This window comes from Macrobrachium nipponense, chromosome 42 (assembly GCF_015104395.2).
Source record: "Macrobrachium nipponense isolate FS-2020 chromosome 42, ASM1510439v2, whole genome shotgun sequence".
NCBI lineage: Eukaryota > Metazoa > Arthropoda > Malacostraca > Decapoda > Palaemonidae > Macrobrachium > Macrobrachium nipponense.
In genome coordinates, this window is record NC_061103.1 from 33,568,861 (window position 1) to 33,584,319 (window position 15,459).

Consider the following 15,459-nt stretch of genomic DNA (forward strand, 5'->3'; position numbering starts at 1 on the left):
CCACAACTTTGCCATAGTAGGTACTATTTGGTTTTTGTCACAACTGGATCAAGAATTAGAACCAATTGATCTTGTGAAAGCGCCTCAGTGGCGTGGTTGGTTTGGTGTTTGCTTCTCACCTCGGTGGTCGCGGGTTCGATTCTCGGCCATTCCATTGAGGAGTGAGAGATGTGTATTTCTGGTGATAGAAGTTCACTCTCGACGTGGTCCGGAATTCACGTAAAGCCGTTGGTCCCGTTGCTGAATAACCACTGGTTCCATGCAACGTAAAAACACCATACAAACAAACAATTGATCTCTGTCAGGCCAGTTGATATAGATTCGACGGTTTGGCCAACTTGACATAACGGGTTCCATCCTCCTGAGTTACTTTCAGCAATGGCATAAGCTTCTGAGGAAGTGGCGAGACAGTTACTATCAGATGCATGCTCACTAAAAGCAACCAGTCACTGAAGGAAGAGGCATAGTAGGCAAAATAGATACCTCCACAATTTGCTCTAACTGCAACTTCATAAGATCACTAATTTGTGGAGGAAATGGTCTCCTTTACCCGGGACACACACCAGCCATCACTGCTCTACACACCTGTTCCTGGTAGACTCTGGGAAGAGCAGGTGTCATGTTTTTTTTTATTGGGTAAGTCCGTGGGAATCAACAGAACATTAAGTGTAGCGCCTCAGTGGCGTGGTTGGTTTGGTGTTTGTTTGCTTTTCACCTCGTGGTCGCGGGTTTCGATTCCCGGCCATTCCATTGAGGACTGAGAGATGTGTATTTCTGGTGATAGAAGTTCACTCTCGACGTGGTTCGGAAGTCACATCAAGCCGTTAGTCCCCGTTGCTGAATAACCACTGGTTCCGTGCAACATAAAAACACCATACAAACAAGAACATTGAGTGTGAAGCAACAATGGGGGCCAGCAGACTGGTCGGCAGGCAAGACCGGTGAGAACTGAGCATGATGTGTAATTGGCCAGCCATCAGGCAAGGTAGGTCAGGTGTTGACAGAAATGGGTGCTGCAGAGAGTGAGATGACCAGGCTGAAACATCATTCAAAGACTGAAACGCATTCACCTTAACCACCAACGGGGTCAATTGCCCGTTGCTGAACTGGAAACATTATTCTAATGCAAAGGAAGCAGACATGTTGGCTACTACCCTCACTGACCGTCTCAATGACAAAAATTTATCAGTTTAGCAGCAGGAAGGCTAGAGAAATTAAGATATTATTGAGCTTAGCTAATAACTTTCTAAACAATAAGAGCTAGTGTTGCTTACGTCTGGAGAAGAACATAAAATAACGTATGGTCATGGATTAATAGCAAACCACAAATCATCTTTGCTTGGATGCCTATCTCCTGTGTAAAATCTTCAGTACCCTAGTGTTACCATCAACTTTCAGTGAAAGAAGACATTCATTGGAAGCAGGTCACTTTCTACTCGAGTTCAAATACATTCCGTCTTGAGTCATTAATGGACCTGCATGATTTCAACATGTCAGTGTTGAAATTATAACAACTGAGAAACTGGAAACTACAGTTTGCTTGCATTAACGATTTCACGGTCTGTGGCCACAGCAAAGTTAAATTTGACCAAAGTTTACAAACCTTTATGAAAAACGGTTCATATAAATATGACTTTGGCAATCAACTGAGATAAATATCTATTTCCTCTTCAAAGCCCATGAAACATTCTTCCACTAGAATCGAAGTCAGAACAATAAAGCCGGCTAAAGAATATCTTTGGTAATTGTTTAAAATGCTACAGCTTTAGAAAATACATGCGGCCCTGCATTGTACCGCAATGGGTCTGTTCGCACATTGCTCAGTATGCACTTACTATGGTTAAAGATTTTCCTAAGAATTCCTCGACTCAAGATGCTTTGCAAAGCCCAAAGAAGCTTCACTTAGTTCAGAATTTTAAACTATTAAAATGCTGCTACTGTAGGTACCCTGCTACAACACGGACGGCCCATTTCATCCACAGTTATTACATGCCATCTGTTTTGTAATACTTTATGGTCTCTAAGAATATATAATCAATTCTGTAATATTTTTCCGGGTCCATGTAATACTTTAAGGTCTCTATGAATATATAATCAATTCTGTAATATTTTTCCGGGTCCATGTATGCTAAGTATATAGCATTTTCCGCGGTAATTCTAGGCAATAACTCTGCAAGGGACTGTAAGGAACGTTCCCGCGAATACGACAGTCACTAAGGATTGGGGCGTCAAATGTATTCCGCCGTATTTAGTACTAGTCCCTGAGGGTTCATTACGGTCGATCCCAGAAAAATAATGGTAAATTCTTAATAAGCGACCCAAATACTATAGGAAACTGTAATTTCCAAAGAAATACCCAACCGGAGTTATTACCTAGATCTATGCTATAATTTGACAGCAAGTTTTGATTTTATATGTTTCATGTTTTATCTTTGTCCTATCAAATTTTTTTAGGCATTTTATTTACTTGATAACAACCCCAGGTTTTCGGGTTTTTAAATAATAATGATAAAAACTAATAATGATAAATAACAGAGTCATCCATAAAAAAACTATTATTTCCTATCATTTACATTTTCTGTTATGGAAAACCATTTTCTCTCCGATACGAGACTCAGTGTTACTGTCATAAGCGACCAGAGTGTGTATGTGTTGCGATTTCTTGCGGAAAAACTAGTGTTCCTCCATAATTATGACTTGAAATTGAACGAAATAAGGTTAGTGGTGAGAGAAATAAGCGGAAAATGAGCCCATATAACCCGCCTGGGTATTGAAAGCGCAGATAAACCCACTGGAGAACTGGGCACCATCTGGAGAAAAATTTTTTGTGGTTTTTCGACAATAATTCTTCTTCGCCTCTTCCTCGCGTTAAATGACACCTCCAATGACACCTTTGTCGGTCATTTGTTGTCCTGCAGGTGGTCATTAGGACATCCGGTGATTCCAGCTCCTTGTTGTGGAGACATGTCCGAGACATGGCGACGGTTAAAAATGACCCTCAAATGTCAATTATTGGCTCTTATTGGTCTTGTGGTTTTTGACAACAATTCCTCGCCTCTCCCTCGCCATAAATAACACATTTGTCGGTCATTTGTTGCCCTGCAGGTGTTAATTGCAACATTTAGGCCACTTCCTGATCCTTGTTGTAGACATGTCCGAGACATTGCGACTGTCATATGACTGGTAAATGTCAGTTAAAATTGGTCCTGGTGATGATGACAATGACTGTTCGACGGACGACTCGTCTGTGACGACCAAGGTCCTTCACCCATTCATTATTCATTGTTACTCTTACAATGATGAAGGCAGGATGAATAACTCTGGTTTATAAGGCCTTTTATATTGTTTAAACCTTATTTAACAGTTAGGTAGATTTAGTCACAGGCTTCATTCGTCAATGGGATAAAGCAATGCCTGGAGGCTTAGAAAGAGACAGGTATTATGGATAGGCCTAAGCCGACACACATCAATTTTGGTTAAATATTATTTAGTAATGAAGCCTGAAAGGCAGATCAACCCTCTATACATTGAAATTTGACAGGGTATTAATTCTGCATGAAGGAATTTCATTAATGATTTAGTTAGTACCAAGTATGCCTACTACTTATTTATGTCATCCAATAGGCATAAGCTCCTTTGAATGCACCATATAGGCCATACAGTTACGTATTGTTTGGATTTTGTCTTTCCTGATGTCCCATTTTCTTAGGGAATTCTTAGGTAACCTAATACTCACCCTTTGTCAAACAATAAACTGGAATGTCAGTAGGAAACTGGAATGTCAGAAGGAAACTGGAATGTCGGTAGGAAACTGGAATGTCAGTAGGAAACATGTTTTTTTGGTTGGGGGCTAAAAGGAGGAACCTAGCCTACCTTCCGTGTTAGCTAAAGGGCATTATACTACTTAAGGTTGCTTGTTTTAGTGTCCCTTTGACCCTAGTTACACCCACTCTTTAGCACACTTTTACTTCTGTTTCCTTCAGCCTTGCTGTCAAATCATGTAAACTCCCTCTTTTCACATTCTTAAGCACTGAATGGCAGAAAGGGCTCCATTTTTGTGCGTTATAGTCTTAATTTTTACGAACTGGATATTGGTACGGCAGCCGTACCCCGAGCGCAGTAGATATTGGTACGGCAGTGAATTGCGCATGCGCGAACCCTTAGTTTACCGCTCACGCATCATCAAAGACTATATACTGAAGTATATAAGCATTCTTTGGGCATATCGGTGACAGCAAGAAAAATTGGTGACGGAACAGCATGAACCGCGGAATAATACATTAGTTTTCGCCGAAAACAGATGTTTTCAGGCTTTAACGAGCTGAAAAAAGCCATCGACATCTATGAACACTCAAACTTTCAAAAATTGGGTAATTCATGGTATGTACGTAGGTCACGAACGATCGAATCGGCCCTGAAAAGGATTCCGAAGAGGAGATTCAAAGAGGATTATATATAAATATATACACTACCATCGTACCTTTGGTGACTTTCACGGCCCTTTATTCTGCCGACATCGGCAGTTGCAAGGGCCTTTATTTATACACTTCACAATATTCTTTTAATTCACTTGCATTGGGTATTGCAGCTGTCGAAGACGATAGAATTTACCAGGTAGTGAAATGGCAAAATTAAACAAAATTTCAGCACTATGTATTCCATTAAATTCAGGATAGTGTTGTTTTGAGTACAAAAATGCGGACAAAATTCACAAAAGCGAAAACAAACAAAAAAGGGGGAGGGACATTTTGCTAACTAAAAAAGGGGGACAGATGTTCAAAAGCGTGGGACTGTCCCGCCTAAAAGCTGAACTCTGGTTTACATAATACAGTATGATTAGCAAACTAGTAAACGGATACAGCTAACTGCCGTATCTACAGCAAGTCAAGAGCGCAATATGGCACCAATGACAGAATCTGCCGTACCCTCACCGCACTATATTATTTGTACGGCAGGAAGTCTGAAATTGACGCATGCGCAATTCACTGCCGTACCAATATCCACCACGATCGGGATACGGCTGCCGTACCTATATCCAGTGCCTAATTTTTTATAGGCCTAGATCATGTTACCTTGCTTACGAGGACACCACATTCTAGGCTACCTGACCAGGGCATAGGCTCTAATTTCCTTGATCATGTCTGCTCATCCTATTGTGGTCCACAGGACTGTTCCATCCTTAGTTCTTATTCCATGCAAGGCTGGTGTTAAGTCTATTTAACCAGTTTTGATCAAATTTGGGCCCCACACCTTACATAAGGGTGCCTGACACCAGGTTTACCGTTTTCTTTTAAGCTTTTTCTGTATTTAAAGAGGAATAAACTGCCACTTAAAACAAAATGACCTAAGACCGCTGAAGTATATTATTCCTCATTTGTTCCGATACGTAATACAAACCCTCGGTCCTTTAACAATAGGAAGTAGCTACGGCAGCTGGAACGGTCGTAAGCTTCGAACAAGGGGAGAAACGGTAGTTAACTGCTTGTCCGATCGTCGCGCGCCGCGCGACTGGGAGGTAAACAAATCACTTTTGCTTTCGGCCGTGTGGGAAGGACGTGTTCGCCATCGCTCTGCCCGCTTTGTCGTTTGCTTTGAGTTTGAGTATTTGGTTTTTTTCTCTTTCTGTATAAATCAGGAGTGATTGTAAGTAACTTTGACAATTCTATTGATCTTGCAATGAGTGAATTGGAAGAAATGGAAATATCACCGCGCTCCAGTCGCCCGTAGAGTTGTGTCCCGGGCTGGAGGGGCGTAGATGTGGAGGGTTCAGGTCATTTGTTGACGTGGACCCCCACGAGGTTTGTACTCGTTGCCGGGGGCGAGAGTGCTCCCGCAACGAACCTTGTGTAATATGTATGAATTGGTCCGAGGCGCAGTGGGTGCTGTACGAGGGCAGGAAGAGACTTAGGCCGGCCAAGAAGTCATCGGAAAGTCCAGTGACTCCTTTGGTGACGGACACTTCGTCCTCTTTCCTGCCTCCCGGCCAGCCCCCACGTTTCGCGCCTTCCCCTGCGGGGGGGGTAGCGGAGTCCTTTTCCTCTCTCGATCCGTCGAGTGTGGAGGAGGGCGCCCGCTACCCGGACGTACAGCTGTACTCGGGTCTTCCGTCCGCTGGGGGGGGTGGGGGGGTGTTTTCGCCCCCCAGGCGCGAGGAAGCCCCTCCAACTAACCCGACTATTGCTTCCGCAGGTGTGCCATCAGCGAAGGACGACTTGGGACAGGTGTGGGAGTCGCTGACTGCAGGGAGTGCCCAGCATCCAGGGTTGCTTCAGCGGTTGGCGGGGTCGCGGTGGTCACTCATGGTGCGGTGACACCACTACTACCACAATAACGACACCAGCGTATGAGATGCCACCACATCTGGTATATACGCCCCATATAATGTCGGTGACACCCACGGTGGCTGTACAAAAACCCATTGCTGCCGTGCCAAAAGGACGGTGCCACCACCACCTGGATTTTTTCCTTTGCCGACCCCGGACTTCCGCTGCCCAAAGAGTACCCCCCTGGACCTGCCGCCAGTGCCACGGATGACGGTGACTGTCGACAGGACGCCTGGCTCTCCCGTGGTACCTGCCGTGCCTGCCGTACCTGTTGCCGTTCCAGCTACTCTTTCCCTTTCAGATCGGCCTGCACATTCCCTTTCAGATGTTCCTGCCGTTCCTCTGCTGTTTCCCGGACCTGTTCCTGTTGTTCCTGCTGCTGGTGTTGCTGTCACAGTCTCAGGTCTTTTCCGGACAGGTGCAGTCGGGCCCTGTTGCTTCGGCAACTGCCCCGGCTCCCTCCTGGATGGAAGCCTGAACGTCTGTTCTGCGGAGCCTGGCGAAGAAGAAGAGGAAGAGGAAGAAGGTGTCGTCGTCGTCTTCATCGTCTTCTTCGTCGTCTGCTGCCTCTCCTTCCCCTTCGACTTCTAAGGCTAAACAGCCGAAGAAGAAGAAGGCTGCCTCCTCCCCCCTAAGAAGACTCCTTCGGGATCTTCTAAGGGCCCGGCTCGCTCAGGCGAGCTGGGGAGCTCTTCTGCTGGTCCTCCTGTTCCTTCGGGAACGGGCCCGTCGCTTCTTCTGCAAAGAAAAAGTCGACGGGGACCAGAGGTGCACCAGCCTCGGCTGGTGCGTCCTCACCTGGTGCTAGCGGTTCTGCCGCTAAACCAGGTTCCGTCCTCCGGCCGCTTCTCGTTCGCGAGAAGCACCGAGTGGACGCTCTTCCAAAGAGGACCGTCCAGCCAAAGTTTTGACGTCCGAGCTCGCTCGCCGTCAAGACAGCGGCGCGGAGCAGAAGACTGGCGAGAGTCGTGCACCCACGACTCTCGCCAGGCCAGTGGACGCTCTCGCAGCGATCAACTGGCTGCTCGGGCTGACGTGACGGTCGCTGACCGGCCACGGGTTGAGGAGAGGAAGGAGTCCCCACGGCGCCGTCCGGTACCGGCCCAGGCTGGTACCGAGCGGTTTGAACGCGCCCGAGAGGACGCTGGCCGGTCTCGACGCGAAAGGGAGCCTAGCAGGTCACCCGTACCGCCGCTCCCGATGGGACCGGGCGGAGACGGTGACCAGCGGCAGCTCGCCTGACGCTAGAGATCGGTCTCGACGTTCTCAGCCGAGCCAATCGCCCCAGGCGAGCGGTGACGCTAGGCCTACTGCTCGAACCGTCACCGCGGGTTGACGATCAGCAGCAGCCCTCCACGCACGCTGGTCCTGCCAGCGAGCGAGGGGGGCGCGTCAGGTCTTGCCCTCTCCTGTACCTTCAACCTCCTCGCTATACCGGGGAGGAGCGAGGGTACCGAGGAGCGAATCACGAGAGTGCACCGCTCGTGACCCAGCTATGACGCCGTACGGCTCAGGCACGGTCTTAGGACCTCCGACCAGGACGTACGCGCAAGTAGTTGGAGGCGACCATCAGGGGTCCTGTTGCTGTTCCTCCTTCTGAAGGAGGAGTATCGAGGGATATGCTCTTTGCTGGAGGGACTGGACGGTCCTACTCCACAAGACGATGTAACGCCTGAGAGACAGAGGAACTTCGCAGAGGTCATTAAGCTGATGCGTCTGCATAATGACCTTGCGGAAGGATCGCCGCTCCACCCACCAGCAGAGCCCACGTCCCGGCTCGAGTCATTTTGGGGTCCCAAGAGGGAGCCCAAAATGATGATGGGTTGCCACGATCAGAGCTTGCGGACTCGGTCCTGGATCAGGTGGAGAATCTCGTCTCAGGACGGGAGGACTCGCTAAAATCCGGACGGTCCTCTAAGCTGCTTCCTCCTCCGCTACAGCGGCAGAGGCGATTCTACGTGCCTTCGGAAGACCCGATACTGCCGAAACAGGTTAACCCGGAGTTAGCGAGGCTGACTCCAGGTGTGTCCCTGCAGCAGCTCCTGTCGGAGAACCTATGGTTCTCGCAGCAGGAGGCACTTGCCCTGGAATCTACCGCTATGGCAGCATTCCAGGCAGTTTCCTGGTTGGATTTGTGGTCCCTCACAATATCCAAAGTACGGCCGGTCTCTGGGAGTTCTGCTCTCGAAGACGACGCTTCTTTTTTCAGGAGACTGTGCCAGTCTGGAGGAAGAGCAATCTCTTACCTCGCCCATCAGACTGCTAACCTGTGGGCCAACTTGGTTCTTCGACATAGGGACGCAGTCCTTACCCGAGTGACCAAGGGGGCCGGGCGTGAGGCGGCACTCGGGCTACGAAATGGACCTCTTAGGAGTTCCCCAGCTCTCTTTCCTGGAGAGATGGTGGACGCTGCGGTGGAACGGCGGCGCACTGACGAGAGTGACCCACTTAGTCCACCAGGCAGTCTCGAAGGTTTTCTGGGCAATCTCGAGTAAACTGCGGCCAAACCAAAGAGCTTGGCTAGCGCTTCCACGGCGGCGAAGACGGTTGCACCGTCCAAACCCCGTGTGAAGACTCCAGTTGTTTCAACTTCTGCTAAAGGAGGCCGCAACCAGCCCTCCTCCCAGCCCTCCTTTCCCCGAGGAGGTGCTGGAAAGAAGTCGAAACAAGGGAGGAGGGAAACGCTAGGGACGGCGTTCCCCCTCACCTGCTGCCGGAAGTGGGGGGGTGCCTAGCGAGCCATTGGGCGACTTGGCAGCAGCTAACGGAGGCGGCCGAGAACTGGATAGTAGACCGTCCTTCGGGAGGGATATCTACTACCCTTCGAGTCTCGGCGGCCCCCCTCATCTCCAAACCGGTCCATCTACGACCTATGTCCCGGGGATCAGCAAAGGACAACGCTCTTCGACAGGAGATCAAGACCATGCTGGCGAAACGAGCTGTAGAAATCGTGGAGGACCAGTCACCGGGCTTTTACAGCCGCCTCTTCCTAGTGGAGAAGGCATCGGGGGGCTGGCGTCCGGTGATAGACCTCTCTCCCCTGAACCGCTTCGTTCGCACGACGCGGTTCACGATGGAGTCGGCACGCTCAGTGCTCGACTCGATCAGGGGGAACGATTTCATGCTTTCAGTGGACCTGAAGACGCGTATTTTCAAATACCCATCCATCATCCTCCAGAAAGTACCTCCGCTTCATCTTCGACGGGACGGTGTACCAATTCAGGGCACTTTGTTTCGGTCTCTTCAACCGCCCCAACAGGTGTTCACGCGAGTGTTCACTCTGGTGTCGGCTTGGGCCCATTCGAATGGGATACGTCTTCTGAGGTATCTCGACGATTGGCTAGTCCTGGCGAGCTCCCCCGCTCGCAGTTGCTACAGGACAGAGATCGACTCCTCAAGTTTTGTCGCGATCTGGGGATCGTGATAAACTACGAGAAGTCCGACCTCGAACCCAAGCAGAAGATGAAGTACCTGGGTATGCTGATAGATACGGTAGCAGGGCAAGTCTTTCCCGCAGACTTGCGTATCAGCAAATTCAGGGAGGCAGCCGGCCGGTTCCTGTCTCGGCAGGAACAGGCAGCACAGCAATGGCAAGTCGTGATCGGCCAATCTGTCGTCACTCGAGAAGTTAGTCCCTCACGGGCGTCTTCACCTGCGGTCCTCTCCAGTGGAGGCTAAGGGAGAGTTGGTCTCAGGCCAAGGATCCTCCTTACTTTCCCGTGGCTATCACGGACAAGGTGAGGCAGGACCTAGCCTGGTGGCTCGACGACAAGAACCTCTTAAGAGGAGTGCCCATACGCACTCCCCCCCCGGAGATGCTTCTGTTCTCAGACGCATCGACTGAGGGATGGGGCGCACACCTGGAGGAGTTGCTGACTGCAGGTGTGTGGGACCATCACGAGAAGCACCTTCACATCAATGTCCTGGAACTCAAGGCGGCGTTCAACGCTCTCCAAGAGTTTCGGACCGTCTGTGGGACACTCAGTGGTGTTGATGTGCGACAACACCACAGTAGTGGCATATGTCAACAAGCAGGGGGGGCTAGTGTCTCTTCCGCTCCATCAGTTGACGGTGCAGGTGCACGAGTGGGCCACGGCTCACTCGATAGAGCTGTCAGACGCTACATTCCAGGCAAGAGGAATGTAGTAGCAGACAAGCTCAGCCGTCGGGATCAGGTGATAGGGACCGATGGTCTCTACACCAAGATGTGGCGGGGAAAGGAAGGGCTCTTAACCTGTGGGGGCGACCGGTCGTTAGACCTGTTTCGCCACCCGGCACAACAGAAAACTTCAGGTTTTCTTTTCAGCTGTGCCGGACCCATGGGCAGCTGCAGAGGACGCTCTCCAACACCCCTGGGACAACCTCTTCGCTTACGCCTTTCCCTCCCTTCTGTCTGATTCGGAAAGTGATCAGTCGAGCGCTGGTCACTTCCCAATCTCAGAATGATCCTGGTGGCTCCCCAAACGACCACAAGCCGTTTGGTATCCGGACCTGCTGGCTCTTCTTGCGGACGCACCGAGAGAAGCTGACCCACTTGGCACAACCTTCTAAGCCAGCCACACGTTAGAAACGGTACCACCAAGCAGTCCAGTCCCTTCAACTTCACGGCTGGCTGTTATCCACCATCTCTTGCGAACGAGAGGCTTTTCTCGTAGCGCAGCAACAGAGATGCTGGACACGTCCGACAGTCCTCTGCAGCTGTGTACCAGGGGAAGTGGGCCGTCTTCTGTGGTTGGTGTCGTAGACAGGGTCTGTCTCCTCTCGAGCCACTCTTCAGCAGGTAGCGGATTTCCTCGTGTTTCTTCGCCGAGAGAACTCCTCTCAGTACCCACAGTTAAGGATTATAGAGCCGACCTGTCTCGTCCTAAAACTGAGGGGACTGGACATCTCGAATTCGTTCGAGATATCCTTGCTAATAGAGGAGCTTCGAAAGGTCTTGCCCACCCAGGGAACTCAGGCCCCTGCGTGGGATGTGACTCTCGTACTTAGGAGTTTGACTCGAAGACCCTTCGAGCCACTCCGAGAGTCGTCAGACAGGGATCTGACCCTCAAGACCCTCTTCTTGCGGCTGCTGGCATCGGCGAAGAGAGTAGGGGAACTACATGGCCTTTCTTATGATGTTAAACATACCAGAGGCTGGGGATCTGTGACGCTCGATTTTCGTCCCGAACTTCGTAGCTAAGACTCAGAATCCGTCGATCCCTGACGACAGGTTCGAGTCCTTTCACGATCCCCTCCCTCCTGGACTTCACCGATAACGATGCGGATGAGATGCTGCTTTGTCCTGTGAGGGCGCTACGGCGCTATCTGAAGAGAACTCGACATCTCAGGCCTGAGTGTCGACGCCTCTTCGTTAGCACTGGGGTCACCAAGAAAGAAGTCTCCAAGAACACGCTTTCTTTCTGGCTGCGTGAGGTGATCAGAGAGCGTACGAAGCTGATGGTAGCGACGACATCCGTACGCTCCGTCCGAGAGCCCACGAATCAGAGGTATCGGACCCTCCTTAGCGTTCCGTAAGAACTTCTCCGTGGCGCAGGTCCTGAAGGCAGGTGTCTGGGCCAACCAGACCACCTTCACGTCCTTCTACCTTCGGGATATTGCCACAAGTCCTTGGATACTTTTTTCCTTGGGACCTGTGGTGGCTGCTCAACACGTTGTGTAAGCTTACCCAGCACCCGAGCAGGCAGAACAGCATCGATTCCTGGTATGACTGGGAGAATGAATGCGTGAATGAGAGAGTGACTGGCTTCTCTCACCATCTTTTTCTACCTCTACCTGTGGGCAGAGGGATACGGTCGTTACCTGCTGGAAGGGAGTCAGATGCAGGTAAGCTATTCAACAGAGCTCCATCCTATCTCTTTAACTAGAGATAGGAGTAAATATCCACCACTTTCTCCACAAGGGGAGAAAGTGGATGCCAACATGAGACAAAACCCATTACTTTACATTTGCTCATGTAAAGGAAAAAGTTTCTTACAATGCTGGTACGAAGAGATACGCTTGCCTCTCTCTTAGTACTCGGCCCAGAGGTCTGACCATTGATCCTGCGGTGCACACCCCGATCAATCGACAGAGGCTTGGATCCCTCCTCGCTCTTTACGACCAGGGAGGCATTCCAGGGATGGACGAACACCAGTCTGTTCATCAAAAAGACTCAGATTCCTCCCACCAAGAAGTGAGTCTTCCTATTGTTAAAGGACCGATGGTTTGTATTAACTATCGGAACAAATGGACAATTTGTCGAAAATTGCATTTTTCCTAACTATACAAACCTGAGGTCCTTTAACATATAGTCCCTCCTCATGCCACCCCTCACTCTGGCGTATTTTTGCATGGGCCAAAAGCAAAAGTGATTTGTTTACCTCCCAGTCGCGCGGCGCGCGACGATCGGTACAGCAGTTAACTACCGTTCTCAACCCCTTGTTCGAAGCTTACGACCGAGTTCCAGCTGCCGCTAGCTACTTCCTATTGTTAAAGGACCTCAGGTTTGTATAGTTAGGAAAAATGCAATTTTCGACAAATTGTCCATATTTTTATGCATACTATATTAACAAACAGTTTTCACATACAAAAATAGTGTTTTAGTTAAGACAAGTATAGGTCAGTTTTTAATGCAATTTAAGTTTTGACCATTTAACTTTAAAACATTTCATTTTTGGCCTCTCTTTCATCTACATTCTCAAACTTGAATCCTTATTTGTTAAAATAGACATACAAACCATTGCCATTTGTGTAACTGTATCCTTAAGTTTGAGCTGGAGATGATCATTGAACTTCATAACAAGGTGGTTACGGAATGTTGTATTGGTGAATACTCTTTACTCAGCTGCTGTCATAAAGCAATTATCCTTCAGCCGTCACTTATTGGAGACCGTCTATGTATGGTCTTTGGACTATGTGAAGACATGCAGCATGGACAGGTATTCTTCTTGTCTGGTTTGTGGTCTTTCTCTGGTCTCCCAGTTTGTGGTGGGTGCATTGGGTCCTCACCAAAGCTTGCCAGGGCATGTGTGGTTGAGTTGGCAGTACTTTCTCATTCAGTGTGTATACTGTCTTCAGACTGTTCACACTTAGACAAAATTTGTGTATAACAGACCTCCTTTTACATTACTACTTGAAAGTGCTTGAATGATATGATTGTATATGACTGTAGTTCACCACAGACCTGGAGTTGTTTTTATGTATGTGATTACAGGGAATCCTGTACTTACAAACTTTTAACTTTGAAAAGTTTAAAAAATACAAACTTCATGTCTGCAAGATAGTATATAGGATATAAAAATAATTTCATGTATCTCATTGCCACATTTTCAAGGAAAGAGTATAGATTTTTCTAATGTACAAAGATCGGATTAAATTGATAGAAAGCTTTATTACTGCACAGTACTATATGTATGCTGTAGGCTAACTACAATGCTGGATGCCTAGGCTAACTTTGTTCAACTTACAAAACAATTTAACTTGCAAATACTCACGTAGTAGAATTGGTTTGTATGTAGAGGATTACCTGTGCACTTTAAGCACCCAATCTTAGTATTGATCTTGAGGTGCCTTCCTCTGCCCGCCCATTTAAAAAGAAAGATGGGTTATGGTAGACTAGATTCTGAACCCATTACGTACTTGATGTTAATCAGAATTAACTACTTTACAACTTTAATTCTTTCATTGGGGATTTTATAAGTCTTGGAATGTTTTTCCTTGCTTGAGTAAGTCCTTTACCTAGGTAAGTCTCACACAGGCCTAGGGCCATATCACTGCATGAAGGACCTTATTACCAAATTTAGCTAATGTTTCAGTTCACATTGAGGATACTCCTATATAAAATGCTCTTCTTTGTAAACCTAGGAAGAATACAAATTGCTTTGTAGAAGTTTGTTGCTACCAAGCTGAATGACTATTTCCAGCTTGCACTGAATGATACTCCTACATAAAATGCTGTGGTTTGTATACTTAGGAAAAATACAGATTGCTTTAAACATTGTCATTTTGACGCCTTGTTCCTTTCTCTTTCAGAATGGAGGAGCGGCGAGTGGCAGATTATTTTGTTGTCGCAGGGCTGCCGAAAAACACCCTTGCCACTTGGGGACTTTCTTGTGATGGTGCACCCCTAAAGTCCACACACAATCTCCCTCCAATAACTGACATAACTGTCATTAATCGCTCTCTAGGGGAAGTCACACCTGATGGTAGGTGATAGATCCTGTAGGAATGATCTGTAAATGATCCAGTTTTTCTAGTGTAGCTGTAGAAATTCTGATACAGTACTGTAATTGACACATTCTCCGAATTGTGCTTTTCTTTATAGTAAAATGTGTTTATATCACTTGTTCCAATATGTGTTTTTTAATGTCAGATTGCAACACTAATCAGTTAAACAGTCTCATCAGTGGTATCATCTTTTATTTTCAACTATAGTTCATAGCATAGTACAGTATTGTGGGTTTATTATAAATAAAATTTAAATACTAATCTTTTACTTTACAGGATACTTTTGTATAGAACTTACACCATCAGGTCTGGTAGCCAATCTCAATCATGGAGCCTTGCGTTCTCCCGAAATGTTTTTGTGCTATAGACGTGGGAGGGATAAGCAACCTCTTTGTGGACATCGGGTAAGTAACATACAAATTCTGCTCGTGCAGTCTTTCTAAAAAGACTTTAGAAAACTCTCTTGTTTTGAGAATTGAGGAGGTAAATGAGTTTGTTCATATACAAAACAAACCTTCGGTCTTACATTAGGATTTACTAGCTCCAAGCTGAAACTGTAGAATTAAAATTAAACTGTTGGCATCTATACCAGGTCACGGGCCATGTATACCCAGAATGCCCTCGGCGTCGTGTGACCTACCAGTTATCTTTTCTACCGCCTTCAAGATAGGACTGTTTCTCTGTCTTATCTGTTTAAAGCCGGTTTTAGTTCGCCCGTTTTTATCCATTTCACTTTCATTTTTTCTTATTAATTCTCTTTCTCTGAGTGTGCTCAGTGTGGGTGTGAGCTGTAAGAGTGTGTAAGTGGTGAGATGGAGTTTTTTGCGTCGCCGTCAGGATCTTCTTCTGTTTCAAAGAGAAGACAAAGGAAATGCCCTGGAGTCAGTGGCTTTTCTTGTTCAAGATTCCTAACTTTGGTGTCGACGGA

General features: G+C 47.8%; 1 long non-coding RNA gene across 1 annotated transcript; it reads left to right on the plus strand.

Annotated features, from left to right (window-relative positions):
- The first annotated feature begins 2,606 nt into the window (after nt 1–2,606).
- Nucleotides 2,607–14,935, plus strand: LOC135213429 (uncharacterized). Its single transcript, XR_010314119.1, has 3 exons — nt 2,607–2,717; nt 14,337–14,509; nt 14,808–14,935. It is a non-coding gene; the product is annotated as an uncharacterized LOC135213429 (long non-coding RNA).
- Nucleotides 14,936–15,459: the final 524 nt, after the last annotated feature.